Below are 15543 nucleotides of genomic sequence, written 5' to 3' on the forward strand. Positions count from 1 at the left end.
ACAAGGACCTCCAAATGCAATGGAAAAAGACAGTAAAACCAAATAAGCTAGACTCAAGAAGAAAATATATTGCAGGCTTGTTCCCTCTGCTTTTCTTCCTCTGCTGATCCTGGGAGGAGGTAGCTGAGAGGAAATATTTGCTCTTAACAGGGTTCAATTTCTCTTTGCATTCCTTGGAAATCTGTGTTTGGATTTTGCCCTGTTGGTGTTGGTTTATGCAGTGATGTTTCCAGCAGCTCGATTGTATGGGTATAATTCCAACTCTCGGTATTTTATGCAAAGATAAAAAAGAAGGAAAGATGGTACTGAGTAATGAGGTGGCTATTTAATCACAGCAGGACTCGGAGGAAAATGTGCATTAAGTATTTATGGGACAGTATTCATTAACATTTTCACTCTGTTGGCACTGGGCAGTTAAGAAAGCTGCCGAGAGAATTGGAGTCTGTGTTGCACAGCCACAGACCTGGAAAGGGCTGCAGCAGAGGAGAGGCATGAACGCTGGCTTTGTTACCAGATGTGTCCCTAGCAGCTGGCATTGCATTTGGAGCTGCAGCAGTAAGCAGGATTTCAGTAGTTTCACTTACCATTCTCAAAATGCTTGTGGTGAATATTTTAGGTCTGATTTTTCTGGCTGCCGTGTATTACGAGAGTGCAAGTGGCTGACACCAAACCCCTGGTTCACAGGCAGGCAATTAGAGAGATAAGCCTAAGTGACTTCATGTGTCTCCTTTTTAGATTGCTCTGAGTTGATGTAAAGGGCTGGGATTAGCAGAGATTGAGTTCTCAGAGTGCTGGAAACCAGCTGTGGCCAGGGGCCTCATCCAACATGAGCTGTAGGTACAGAGTTATGGAGTGAGTTTTCTGTGGGCATGAAATGATGCCAGGAAGATTAGAACTGATGATAAAATGGTATTAATGCTTGCTTCATTAACAGCATAGCAGGTATCAAATTACTCTGGTGCTCTAAGTCAAAAGTGTTTCTTATATTTGTTAAGTGAAGCTATTTAAATGGTTGAAATACATTTACTTGCTCGCCAATGCATCCTCAGATACAGGATCACAGCAAAGTGTATTAGATTTCCCACAGTGTTAATGGAAGGTCTGAAGCAGTAGCAGCCTGATGGTTTAAATTTTCCTTTGAGGTGACATGGGATCTTGTGTTAGATTTTAGGATGCCTTGTTCTGGACCAGTACTGTGAGCCCAAGACTGGCCTCAGGCTCGTGTCAAAATCTGTAGTGGTTGCACAGGTCTGCTAGATTTGGGATTAGGGGCCAAAGGTCCATGATGCTGGCCCTGTCCAGCCACAGCAAGTGACATGCCCAGATCAAGCTATGCCCACAGGCACCTCCCCTGCTGGAGAGAAAGTTCCTTTTAGGATTACTGTCATCAGGAGACAGCTTTGTCCTACTTTATAACAAGTGTAAAAGGGACATACAGAGAGAAAATTACCTCCTTTACCTAAATGCCTGTTGGATAAAATAAATGTTAATCCTGACTAATTAGCAAATGGATTCAATATGGATGTTTCTGTGATCCATTTATGTACTTGAAACCCCCATTGATTTCCACTGGAGCCATTCAGCAGAGCAGCAAGTGAAAAGGTCTGACTGTAGCCATGCTCTTGGCTTCCTGACACCTTTCCCCTGTCCTTTGTATGAGAAAGGAGATCCTGATGGCAGTCAGGACAGTTGTGTGGTTTGTGCCAGGTGTGCAGCACACAGAGCTCTCACTGGGCCTCAGCCTCTGGTTTGTCCTGTTTTTCACTGTGCATGAAGCAATGCCTTGTGGCACCCCACGTAGATGGCTTTGATTAATTTGCCTCTGACTTTTCACTGCCTAACTGGTCATTCAAACCTCCTGGTTGCAGTTATTCCTGAACTCTCCCGCCCAGCCTGGGTTTCTTCCTTTCATGAGAGGGTAAATTTACTCAACATAAACATTTTCTGCTCTCTGAGCTTGTCCTTATTTGTTGTTTTCATACTATCATTTTCTTAAGCACTGCAGGAAACAGTCCCTTGCTTGAAGAGCTTAGAGCTCACACCTCCAACCATGTTCACAGCAGATACTTTCTGAGTGTCTTAACACCCACTAAAAATCATTGGGATCTGAATCCTTAACTACTGCCAAAATATGCAGATACCCTGAGGAGCTGACTGCTTCCCCTGACCACCTCCATTAGACCAAGGGATAGCAGAAAGGAAGTGAGATGAGCTTTCCCTCCTGGAGCTTGAGCACCAGAAATTACTCAGAATTAGTCTGAGTCTAAGCCACGGCATATTTTTGCAATTTAGGTCCTGTAGCTTGCCACATCAGCAGATTTGCAACCTTTGTGCTGACTGTGGATGTTGATCCAGCCCCTAAAACTGGTGGAAGAGCATCGTTTTTTCTGTACTATGTGCTCACTGCCAACTTTGTTGTGCTGCAGGGAATTTAGCTTAAAGATGTGTCAGGGAAGGACATTAGACAAATACCCACCAGTGGAGGATGGTTGTATATGCCCACCAAAAATTGTATTTGTCATGTTTTGCCATTTTGTGTAGAACAGCTTGTCTGTGAGGGTTCAGGCACTTCAGAAAGTTGAGTATGGCAGGTTTGCCTCAACACAGAGGAAACAATGTTTTGGTCAAAGTCACAGGCAAAATCATAGTTGACATCAAAACTAAACCCAATTTCATGTCCCTTCTGTCAGCACTCAGTGCTGCTCACTCAGGTGGAGGTGGAGAGGCTGGAAAAGCACGTACGTGTTCTGCTCTGTGTCTTGTGCAAGTGAATGAAAACTATGAAAGTCAGAACTTTTTTCACAGCGGAGACGTTCAGAGTGCAGCAAGTGTCAAAGTCCTTGGCCATGGTTTGTGCGTGCAGCAGACGCTCGGGGAGGGCAAGGCAGCTGTTGGGCTGCGATTGCTGCTTATTACACTAATTACAATCGTCTCGCTGGTATCTGAGCTCCCCTTCTCCTTCCCCCATCTGTCGGGTTGGCCATCCATGGTTGCTCATCTCTTTGAGAGACGTTTGAAGCGCTTATTACCCCAGAGAGCCTGACTGTGCTCCCGCTCTGCTTCTCCCTGCTGACACAAGGGAATGATCGCAGTTTGTACCGAGAAGGGATTTTGGGGGTTGAGCTGTTTGCATTGAATTAAGGCAATGGAAAGGGGAGGTGTTGCCCTTACTCTGCAACTCCATGTTTCTGAAAGTCACAGCCAGGTGTGCTACCCTGGTCTGGAGCATGCCAGCTTGTTTGGGATGGAGGGAAGAGGAATTTCTTCCTACTTTTTTTCTTTTGCCCTATACCACTACAACCAGGCTAACTACTGGTCAGAGCAATCCCCTCCAGTCAGGGCATGCTACAGGAAGGTTCCCAGCTTTAACCCATCCATGGTGTTCCAGAAATAGCCTCAGATCTCTGCTGGAGGAGCCTGGCTAACCCTGCCTTCAGTCAGCTGCTGAGCTGACCCCAAACTGCTGTTGTTTTGTTGCAAGGAGACACTGTAAGTTAAACACTCAGCAGAAAGAAAGCCCCACTCCTTGGATGCCAACCTGTTTTTTATTTCCCTGGGGATGGGTTACGCCTTGTCACAAGGTGCTGGCTTTGCAGAACAGCCCAAAGAAGCTCGGCTTCCAAAGAAGCCGGCTGAGCCACAAAACAATGGGACTCACTAAGTCTCCAGCAGCAATAGTTGCTTCTAAAAGGCTGATGTATTTAATCTGCTCGTGTTTAGCAAACGTCTCTGCTTTGCCCTTTGAAGATAATGTTGCGTGTTCGACACAGCTTGGTAGGAGAAAAAAGAGGAAGAAATGGCCTATAGTTTCATCACGTTTAATGAGCAGTGGCTGGTGGGAGCCATAGCATTCAATAATGCTGGTGTCCCCTGTTAATTGCCAGCAGTTGGGTTTCTCCACCCCTCCTGGTGCTTGAGCTGTGGGCAGGATGCCCTCGTGGGCTCACATAAGCCCCACAGCTGAGGCTCAGGCTGGTGGAAGGGCAGCAGCAGCCTGGCAGGGTAATGTGGTCTCTGCAAGCCATGCCTCAGTGTGGCTATGATGGAAACAACAGCATCTTACAGGATGGCTTTGAACCTTCCCTAGGACTGTTTCCAGGTCTGGCACAGTGAGAAGTGATGCTCTTGTGACACTGCCTGCATTGGACCCATCCAGGGGAGTGGGGACACTGTGGGACCCCGTGGAGGAGGGAGCCAGTGTAGGAGTCAGTGGCCACGTTTCTGGCCAGCCCTCTCCTGATCCAGTCTTAATCCCTCCCTGCAGGTGCTGATTCCCACTGATCCCCCTTTTCCCACAGCAGACTATATAGTTGCATTTCCCTATAGATGATGATAAGATAAAAGCCTGGCCGTGTTCTACAAGAAGAGAAGCAGGTTTAGGGGATGACAAGCTGCTGCAGGAGGAAGGGATGCAGGTTCCCAGCTGCCACCAGGCCCCCTTTGATGAGGGCTGTGATTGATGCTGTGTTTGGAGCAGGCAGTGACGCGCTGACCTTTCCCTGACGGGCTGAGCAGCTCTAATGATCTTGATGGAGCTGGCGATTTGTGTATTGGGTTTGATGTACAAGGCTTGACATGGCATGGAGAGATGGGACTGGAGTATGACTGACAGCCCATTCCCATTAAGGATGGTGAGGCACGGGCTGTTCTCTAGTGATTCCTTTCAGTGAGAATGCTTTGACGAATTATATTGCAGCAGAGAAGTTTTGCTGTTAAATACCATCCTTTTAATAGCTTCAAAGCAGTTAAAAACAGATGAGAATGAAGTAACTTGCAGGCCAGAAGGCTTATCACTAAAAAGGCTGTCCAAATTACACACTTAATTAATATTTAGTGAATTATTTTTACTCTGACTTTAATGTTGAGTCCTGAGGCAGATAAAACAATGCAGTGGCTTGCATCTGGGATTCTCTTTTTCTGTAATTCAGCTGTATAAAATTTCAAACCCTGGACTTCTTGCAGGCAACATTAAAAGCTTTTAATTTCCATGAGTTGAGCTGTGTATAAATCACACCCTGGTTGGCACATCTCATGGGTGCTTGTGGCAAGAGTAATGAATTTCATGGTTTGTTATGAGCTACTAAAACCAACAGAAACACAGAAAGCCTGTTGTAATCTCAGCATATCATTCAAGGAAGCAATTTATTCCTAAGTATGAACAAATGTCAAGCCACGATAACAAGTTGTTATTACTAATTAAAACAAAGGGAAGAATAGCAAACATCTCCTGTCATGTGTGTGCAGTTGCCAGGCTGTCTGGAGGACACTGGAGCTCTATCCAGCTTCAACCAGTGGGACAGCCAGGCTGGGAACCTTGCCATTGCCTAAGACAGGACGACCCTCTCTGTGAATTCCAGGAGGGGCACTGGGCCATGATCCTAAGTGGGCTGGGGCTAGGAAACCACCCAAGCTTAAATAGAGATGCCACTTTTCAGCATTTTACTGTTTTCTATGTTTTGGAGGGTTTTTTTCTAAATCAAGGTTGGAGTTTAGGGTGTACTGAAACAGCACATGCCAGTCCATCTGCTGGCACTAGCTGGTTTTGTATCATCCAAGGCCACTTGCTCTAAGCTGTGAAATAAAAACCCATTTGGGCACCCTTTTTCCTACTGCTCTATTGGGAGGTGAGGAGCCAGGTGCATTCCTGACCATGTCTGATCTCCCTGTGCTTGCAGATATACTGGGAAATTTAACACTTGAAGACATTGCAAAAGCCCCTTCCTGTTCATGACCCAGCGTGCATGATTCCCTCCCTGACATCATATGAGAGAATTGGCTAGATCCAAAAATGTGCTGAATTTGCTACCTCCCCATGTATTTAACACAGTTTGGGTGCAAGCAGCAAACAGGTCTTTTCTCTTAGTTGGCTCCTGGGTGGGAGTAGAAGCATGGCCATCTCAGACCTTCGCTGGTGTCAGGAGGCAGAGGTTTGTGCAGCCCTGCAGGACATGACTGGGAGCAGGGGCTCATGTGGTGCCAGCCAAAGTGAGGGAAGCACTGAAATCCTGCTGGCAGCCAGGGAAGATGTGCACAGCCTGGTTTAAGGAGGTAAAAACCAGGCTTGTGTCACTTGTCCAGGACTGGGCTGGCTCAAGACTGGCCTCTGAGCATGGAGATGGTCACTTCCCCTGGTGCTGGGGAATGCACAGCTTTGGTGGAGGGGCCAGGCAGTGCATGACTAGTGCAGAGGAGAGCTCAGTGACTTAAGGCAAGAAATCCTCAGTACATAACCACTGACCCGAAACACCCTGTTAGACAGGTTTGAAGCCAAAAAATAAAATAAAAATCATCTGATGTGACAGCGACCCTGACAGTGTCAGGCAGTGAGAAGGGAGGCAGCGAGGGAGTCCTGAGCTGCTGCCAAGGCACATGTCAATGCAGACTTGCAGGGTTAGTTGGTTATCCTGAAAATACATCTTCCATTTTATGTAAATGGAAAATTAATTTGTTGCTGATCAAAGGTTTAGATCTTTGGACAACATACCACCAGATAAGCTGAAGATTTATGCATTTCCTTTGTAAGGTATTTTCAGTGAACACTTTATTGTTTGTGGAAAGGACCCAAGAAAAAGATATGTGAAAAAAATAACTGTGTTGAGTTTATTTAGCTTAAATTACAATAGACTGCTTTAATGAGGCTTTTGTAGACATCATTAAAGGACATAATTAAAGTCTTCAGATGAGAAGCCTATCAGGCTAGCAAAGGGGAGAAAACCACAGGAGCATCTGGATTCTTCACATTCAGTTACAAATTTGATTTCAACATATAAAAGTAAAAAAACATATTAGTGCCAAGTTGAAGCTGGAGGCTATGAAAGCCTTATTGTGTTAAGCTCTCTAAAGCTTCTTACATTAAGGTGATTAAAAAAAAAAGAGAGAGAAAGGAAGAGATAGTGATTGATGAAACCCTGTTGTTGGTGGGCTCTGTGTGTCACACCAGGGCATGCAGAGCTGGGGTAGGGATGGTCGGTGGGTGAGGGTCCTTTTGGGGTGCCTTGCCATGGAGGGGATTGGGGTACCAGGCAGTGATGCTCAGTGCAATGCTCAAATGCAGGGATGATCAACAGTGTGCTGATCATCCCTGCATTTGTGTGGTTCAGTGCTGCCAGAGGACCTGGGCAGCACTGCATGAGCTCATGGCCACACCTCACTGTCCAGCTCTGGCTGTGCACCATTGCAGGGTGCCAGCCAGGGTCAGGCCTGTCTTGCTGGGTGAGTTGGTAGGAAACACAGAAAATTGTCTCCAGAATCAGCTGCAGTGTGTATGAGCTGTACCTCCCCTTCTGCGTCAGCTACTGCTGGGCTTGATGGTGTTTTAAAAACTAAATTCCTCCTTGCAGAATGACAGCACAGATCCTTACCCATAGCTCTGCCAAAAATGAGTGGAAGGCAGCAGTGGTGACAGCCAGAGACTGGGTCTGTTGTGGTTGGTCTCAGGCAGCAGCCACGTGAAGGTACAAATGGCAACCCTGAGGAAAAGTGGAGGAGGCCAAGTCTGGGGATTAATGATCTGCATCTCATGTTGGTCTCTCTGCCTCTCTGTCTATCCCATTTTTCTTTGTGATAAGGCATCCCTGCTTCTAGCACTGAGAGCCGTGAGGAAGCATTTGCTGCCTTGCTCAAAAAGAATAAAGAAAAAACAAAGCTCATCCACATTTGAAGTCCTGACCTGTATTTCATGACTCAGATTCTCCAAGGAGCTTTCCCCACACCTTGGGAACATGCTTGTGTGTCTCCTGAAGAGCCAGGTATTTGGCTGGGCACAGTGGGGCTGTACCCTGCCACATAGGGTCATTTCCCTTCCCTGTCACTCACAGCTTTTTGCAGTCATCTTGCCTTTCCCATCCAATGTTTGCAAAGCTGTGCCCTCTCCAGCCTGCTGTTCTGCTGCTTATCACTGCCTTGTGCCCAGGGACCACACTGGGCTCATCCTATGCTGGCACTGGGCTGGGATCACTGGCTCTGCCAGTGGGGATTGCTCTGCAAATTATAGGATGAGTGTGGGAACAGTACAGAAAAAAACCACTGTAGTGTCCAATTCTGCATTTCTGTGGTCAGAAAGAGCTATGGGAAAGTAATCTCTTACCATGCCTGTGGCTGTGAGCCAGGATGGGCTTAGTGGTGGTGGTGGTGGGGACCTGCAACCCCCCTGGTCCAGGACAGGCTGGTGGTGTGTGACATACAAGGGACAGTCTGTGTCCCTGTGGGCAGCATTTTGGGGTGGCAGAGTCTGAAGCCTCTTGTGACATCCCAAAGTAGCAGTGCTGTGCAGTGTGCTGGTATGCTGCAGCAGAGGATGCTCACTAAGTAATTCAGAAAGGCCACTTGATCTGACATTCATCAGGTTAGTAGCCCAGTGACCTTGAGGACAGCAGTCTGCTATTGCTGCGTGTGGCTCTGCTGTGCAGCCCATTGTCATCAGGAGAGTCAACATTGTCACGTGGAACTCTATTGACTGACAGACAATCAATACATCAAGATGATAAAACACAGCATTTATGAAACATAGGCTCTTGCAATGATTTGTTAAATTAGCCATAGGTCTGAGTTTGTGCAAGTGGCAGAAAGTTTAGAGTTGACTGGGTTTGGCTCCTTGTCATTAAAACTAGCAACAAAGGGAAGAAAGATGGTGCTACATTTACAAGCAGAGCTGTCTCTCTACACCCTTGAATTGGAGCTGGGGCTTCCTGCTCTTGATCTTTCTTTATTTTAGTAGCTTTTTACTTCTGGTCGTTTGCTTCATTGCTGGCAGTTGTCAGTATCTATCCTTGTAATGGTGCAAGTCCTTCACCTAACCTTTGATAATGTGCCCCACCAGCTCAGTATTCTCCTTGCTGCCTAATGAAACACCCATTTCACCTGCATAATGTGCAGAATCCGTCAAGAAATCTTGTGTGCCTTCTGGAGTTATTCCAACACATGACCTTTTCACAAGCCTCACAGTAGGTAACGGTAATATGGAGCAATTGCCAGCAAACCGGCAGCTTTCAAAGCAGGAAGGCTCATTTCCATTTCCCTGAGACAGTTGCGTGTCCAAACGTTACACAGCTTCTGATCTGATTTCTTGTCTCAGAAGAGGCTGTTTGTTGGATTTTGTGAATATTTAGATTTGCAAGTATTGGAACAAGAAGTCTGTCAGAAGCAATGACAGTCATAGACTCTGTTTGGAGACACAAAGCTCTTCTGCTCACAGCTAGCCCTGCAGCTGAAGTGTTACAGACACATTGGTCTTTTACTAATCTTTTACTTTAGTTTGTCATTCTCACACCAGTTTTATCTTTGTGGATGAACTTAGACTGAAAAGTTTGCAGTTCCTGGTATGATCCCTTTGTGTAGATGATCAGTTGGCCAAGAAAGCCAAGCAGAATTCACCTTTAGGGTGGTTGGTTGTGTGGAGATGACACTGCCACGTGCCCTGGGTTGGGATCATGTCAGGCTGGTGCAGGGTGACTGAAGGTGCTGTAGATGGTGGCACAGAGGGTGTTGTACAAGAAGTGTGGGGTTAGACACTCATGCCTTGCCAACCTTTCCCAAGGGTGAGGCCGGCTGATGGAGACCCTTGGAGCACGAATAGAGAAGAGTATTTGCAGGTAAAGGGCCTTTCCTCCTTAGAAGTTAATGTTGATAAAGTCAGGCATTCTTATTCATGTTGGGTGAAAATGAGTGCCTACAGGACATGCCCTATGGAGTAGGACATGTTCCTTGTACCTTTTGTAGCCCTGAGTCACTGCTGAGTGCTTTTAGGGATGTGTTTCCAAGGAACACATGTAATTTCTGCTCTACAGCATTTCTGCTCAACATTATCATTTTATATGCAGGCTTCTTTATTTGCTTCTGCCCAATTCAGTTTTGTCTCATTCCCTTTGTGTTGTAATTAACATGTTCTGAGTGTAAGAGGAAAAGTAAATCATCTTGGGGCCATGGCACATTAACCACAGAGAGGCAAGATTGACAGCCTGCCTGCAGTGCTGATTCAGACTGGAAGGGGCAAAATGGGCCAGTTTAGGAAGCTGAAGGATCAGGGAAGATTTTTTCCTACAAGTTCTATTGCTCTTTGTAGTTGGAGGAGTTGAAGGAGACCCTCCTCAGCACTTCAGCCATCTCTAGCAGAAGCCTCTGCTCTGTGAAAGGAAGGTCTGATCTGGCTGGATGCACTAAGAGTCAGTGCTCAACTCTTGAACTTGCTGCTCAGACTTAATATAAATAAAAAAGAGAGTTCAGATCACTGCAAATTCTTGGTTTGTCCCACTTGGCCGAGTAAGTTGGGGAGGCTCTTAGAGCTGGGCTGGTTTGTCCCAGCTGCAGATCTCATCCTTGAGATTTTGAGTGTAATTCCATGTAATTAAACCTAATTTATGAGCCTTAATAATAACAATTTAAGGCATTTGAGGCTGCAGAAAGACTCACAGCTGTAGTTTCTGCATCCTTCTGTGTTCTGTAAACATAGTTAATATTGCCAAAATCAAGGGCTCTGAAATCTGGAGTCAGGCATCAAAAGTCAGGAGCGTGCTACAGAATGTTAAGGCAACTTCCCAGCCTGACCATTCAGGAGACTCTCTGGCAGTCACAGTCCCAAGGCCAGAAATTTTGACTTCTGGAACTGAAATCCCTTCATGGTGGCAGCTCCAGTGAGCCTAGAGCCCTGCTTGGCTTCCCCACACACCCCACTCACAGCCAGACCAAGTTTCCTCACCGGTTCAGCCCCAGGTTTGTCATAGCAGTCTCAGATGTCCTGTTCCATAAAGCCATTTATTCCCGGATCAGCAACACAGATGTAGCCTAAGCTGGTGCCTCTGAGAACCCTCCAAGAAAGGAACTCCTGGGCTTTTATCCTCTCCCAGTCTACCCAGGCAAAAGTCTAGCCCTTCCCCCCAGTCATCTTCCAGGTCCTGCTCTCCTTTTCCTGTCCACCCACCTCCCTAGCATCACTGGTCTTCAACGCCTTTGTTATCCAAAAGGTCAGCAATTCCCAGTTCCTGCAGTGTCTCTCAATATCCATTCTCCTGGCTGGCATCCCCCATCATGTCCTTTGTTATCCCAAAGGTTGGTAGTTCATGGCCTCTTGTCTCGGGGTCCCACCCAGAGTTTAAAGTGCATTTCAATCTCCATCTCAATCTGCAGTTTGCGAGCCCAGCTACCTGGACCAAGTGTATTCCTTAACAAGAAGCGCTAAGTGTTGGGAAAGTTTTAGTTGCTTTCTGTGGGGTTTTTTTTTAGTCCACAGAAAGGAGTTTTTTGAATTTCATGCACTTTTTGCAGATGCTGAAATCTGAGAAATACGCTGTCCTCCAGACGACTGGAATGATTCATTTGTGACCACCGAATTCCCAAACAACGGACTTAAAGAGCAGCAGAAGAGATTTGGCAGCGTAGCTCCTTCTCTGCGTTTTCTTTTCCAAGGGGAAGGAAGCACAGGGGGAAGAGGCTTAGCATCCCCGTTGAGGTGGTATATTCCTGGGGCTTGCAGTACTCACCTGAGACACACATAAAAAGGTGTGAATCGTTCATCTGTCGTGGCCGTGTGAGAGAAAACGCATTAAAATATGCAGTGACCAAAATGCCACGCTAATAACTTGTATTCCCCAGAATATGTAGCCCTGCTGGTCACAAACATGCTGCGCCTGAAAACCAGTAGGGAATCCAACTAGTGTAGAAGATAATTGAGAGGGCATTGAAAGCCAGGAGAAAAATGATCCGTTGCTCGGAGCCAGCGGATCATTGCGTTAATAGCCTGCGTACCTAAGAAGCATTACCTGAAGTTTGACAGCAAGTTGAGGTTCGGTCAGCATCAAATAAGAAGGGAAGGATAATTAGTGTCTTCAAACCATTCCATTTAGGCTGCTGGTGCGCAGCCAACTCTTTGAAACACGCAAGCGAGCGGGGAGGATTTTTTTTTTTTCCCTCTCCCATTGCCCAAGCAGCCTACGGGATTTATTGATTTCGGAGAGCGGGCTGATTTCCATGTAAATAAAGGGGCGGGTGGCCGGGCCGTGGCGCCGGTCCGGGTGGGATGCGGTGACTTTGGCTTGCTGACATCATTGCTCATTAACATGCAGGAGAGGAGAGCAATGCAACAGCAGAGCCCCGCGCCGCTCCCGCGCCGCCAATTATTCTCCATGGGCTGCATCGCTCCTCGTTAATGTCTTGCGCTCGGCGAGCAAATTGGACATCCTCTCGCCACCTCCGAGGGTCACTTAGTGAAAGGCAGGCTGGAGGGGGGAGCTGCTGGATCCGTTCGGATTGGGAGCAGAGAGGGAGGGACCCTCCGGAGCCGGATCTCAGAGCAAGGCAATTGACGCGAAAGCTGCAGACGCGGGGCAGGAAAGGCTCGTTTCTCCAGGGCAGGTTTGCTTCGGGAACGAGCCGCGGTCGGTGTGTGCCTGCTCGGCAAGGCTTCCACAAAGCCCCGAGCGGCCCCCCGGCGCTGGCCAGAGCCGGGAGCGAGGGATGCTTTATGGCACTGCGGTGCTCCGGCTGGTCCTGCGAGCAGCCCGCAGGCACCGGGCACAGCTAGGACAGCTGGGCAGCTCCAGAGATCCTTCCCTCCTGCGCTCTCATCGCCAGTGGGAACAGGTAAGGAACTGCCTTTGGCCAGCGACTTCAGATGTGTCGTGGATTTTTAGAAGGGATAGAAAGTAGAAGGGAGGAGGAGGAGGAATAAGGAGCATTCCATGGATGCACGCAGCGCTAACTTTGCTCAGTGTGCTGCTGGTGGTGAGCTGCGAGGGACTGCGCTGTTTTTCCAGCCTTTGCTGTTCTCTTCTCTGTGTTTATGGATGTAAAAGGTTAATTGTTAAATTGTATTTCTGCAGCTGCAGGATGTCAGGGTGAAATGCTGATGCTATTGTAATGGAGTTCTCATTTTAAAAATAATCAGGAAAGCTCAGCTGGCTCTAATAGGAGTTAAAAAATCTTCATCTCTCCGTGTTAATTGTATTGCTCTGGTAAATTCAGCCCCGCGAAGCCTGGGTTCTCTGCACATTTTCTGAGCAGACTGCGTGGAGGCTGGGGTTGTGAATGAGGACGTTGCCGTTCAGATGTTTATTTTAGTGGTTTTACCTTCCTGAGAATAGGAAGTTTTAAAGTAATAATCTTTCTAAGCCCTTGTTGTTCATGCCAGAATAGCAAACTATAAACCAACCTAGAACTGCAACCTGGGGGTTATGTTTTTCAGTGCAATCTTTTCAAGTCCAATTTCCTTTCTTTTCTTGTCCCTTGAAGGAACATTTTAAGCAGATGTGACACAGACGTGACCTGTGACCGTGGAAAGATTTTAATCCAGTTATTCTTTGTTTTCTAGTCATGATTCCTTGGCGGTGCTAAGCAGTGATTGAATCTTTTTGAGCAGTTGAGGATTAGCGCTGGACAGAATAATGCCAAAATAATTATTTGCACCAGATGCAGTGTCATCCTTTCAGTTTTAGCTCTCTTATCTTGTAACTTATCTGACTTATTTTCATTCGGCGATTATTTTGCCTGCTGTGGGAGCACTTACGTGTCTCGCATCACTGCATTGTGTTTATAAGGGTGCCGGCTTGAGCCTGTGATAAAGATTTGTAAAGTAAAACTGTCTGCAGCTAACAAGATTATGTTTTGCTTCGTATTTTAATCTTCTCCCCTTGTGTGTTTTCTGCCAGCCAGACTCGGTTTAACAGAATGACCCAGCCTTGCGCATTTGCTGTTGGCAGCCTGGCTCGGGCTCAGCCAGCACGGGCAGGGATCAGGCTGGCAGTGTTTGTTTTCACACGGGTCAGTATTGCCAGCCTCAGGGGACACCGTGTGAGCCTTAACTTCTGAAATAATGACAATTTTCAGCCTGGCTCATCCTGCTTCTGAGCGCTTTGCCCATCAGCCAGGTTTTTTCTCCCTTTAGGATGTATGGCCTGCGAGATGCTTGGATTGCAGCATGTTTACCGGTTCCCGTGGTTTCTGCTTGTCATGCTGCAAATACAAGTGAAGGCCCTTAAAAGAGCGTGTACAGCCCTGGGGCAGGATGCTGGGAACTCACTTAGCTTAGCTCCTCTGGAGTGATGGCTTGGAGCCTGGAATGGGATGGGGGAAAGAGTGGGGCAGGAAGATAAATACTGTCTGTGGAGAGCCCAGAGTTATTAAAACATGAGAAAACAGTGAAGATCTGCATGCTGAACAGAGATGGGTTTCTCAGTGGACAGCTGGGTTTGGATCCAGAACCCCAGGCTTCGAATTTCCATCTTCAGTTAAGAACAAAGCAGAAAGGACCTCCTGTGATACATCTCTGCATCTTGTTGGGCTGAAAAGCCACACAATGCTATCATTAAAATCTGACAAGATAACCCTCAGGGTAGGGCAGGCCTTTGTCACACAGACCCACATTGGCTCTTGGATGGGGAGCCCAGAGAGAGAGTTCCTCAGGGCCCAGCTGTGCCTGCTCCTCCACTACCTCCCCTGTCCCACCCCATCAGCCAGAGGCCCCTTTGGTCTCTGGGATCCGTGGGGTTGGGGTTGTCCTGCCATGGGGGACACCAAACTCTTGAGTGTCCACAGCCCCTGCATCTGCCCGTCTTGTACCTTCTGCCTTCTATAATCATGAGCTTGGCTTCAGCATTGTTTGCCCACCAGCTTCAGGGTTATTACTGCTGCCGCTGAACCTGCTCTTCTCTTCAACTTGTAAACTAGTGGTTTGCATTTCTTCTCCATGACTGTGGAAAAATATGTGGTTATTATTATTTCTGTATGCTAAGAGCTGGACCTTTAAGGGGAAAAACAACAACCCTAATATAAATATGCTGAGACTAGGGGTAAGCCTGTGAGCTGGCAGACTGCCTCCATCATCTTGGATGTGAGGGAGCAGCCTGTTGGATGCCTTTTCTCCTGGTAGCATGGCTGGGCAACAAGCTGGAACTCACTGCAACTTCTTTTGCCTCTTCTCTCTCTCTCCCCTTTTCTTGATCTGCAGCTCACATGGGTGTAGCACTTTGCCCACTTCTGTCTAACCTCTATTATGAAAAAAAAAAAATCATTGAATCTTTTGCAAAATATCCTGAGAGATCCAAGTTGAGGGTTCTTCTGAGAGCTGCTGAGTTATTAATATCCTTTAATTTAACCATCTCATCGTTATGCGTCAGAATTTTCACAGTTTGTGTCAGGGGTTGTGGCTCATGGGAGCAGCCTGGCACTGTGGCTCAGGTCAAGAGGGTGTTTCAACACCCTGCTGCTCTTACCCAGCTCACAAGGAGAAACTGGAGCCCAAGCAGGGCCCTGTGTTCACTGCAGAGCACTGGGGTGCCCCGGGCTCTCCAAAATGGCCTGTGATGCACCCCAGATCCCCCACTGTGGCTTAGCCACAGACTGGAAAGATTGGTCCTGTTTTCATTCTCATCCTCGGGTGTTGCTGAAAAGTCTGGCCACAGCTTTGGCCTGTGGTTCTGTGATTCCTTGTTTGCCCAAGAGGGCACCAGACAGATCAGATGAGGAATTTGGGGGGTTTGTGCATTGTGTTGTGTTTTGTTCTAATTTCTTGGTCTGCCTCTGGTGTGCTGGTGGTTGTTCTCTGCCATGTGGTGC

General features: G+C 47.3%; 1 protein-coding gene across 2 annotated transcripts in view; it reads left to right on the forward strand.

Annotated features, from left to right (window-relative positions):
* The window catches only part of PRICKLE2 (prickle planar cell polarity protein 2), a 103947-nt gene that overhangs the window by 49344 nt on the left and 39060 nt on the right, over positions 1–15543 (forward strand). The window contains exon 1 of one of the 2 annotated variants that reach the window (XM_053954029.1): positions 12485–12573. The exons of the other annotated variant lie outside the window; for it this stretch is intronic. The gene's annotated coding sequence lies outside the window, so the exon portion shown is untranslated. Of the gene's footprint in view, positions 1–12484; positions 12574–15543 lie in introns of those variants that run through there. 2 annotated transcript variants of the gene reach the window in all.

The sequence above is a fragment of the Vidua chalybeata genome, chromosome 12 (assembly GCF_026979565.1).
Source record: "Vidua chalybeata isolate OUT-0048 chromosome 12, bVidCha1 merged haplotype, whole genome shotgun sequence".
Classification (NCBI taxonomy): domain Eukaryota; kingdom Metazoa; phylum Chordata; class Aves; order Passeriformes; family Viduidae; genus Vidua; species Vidua chalybeata.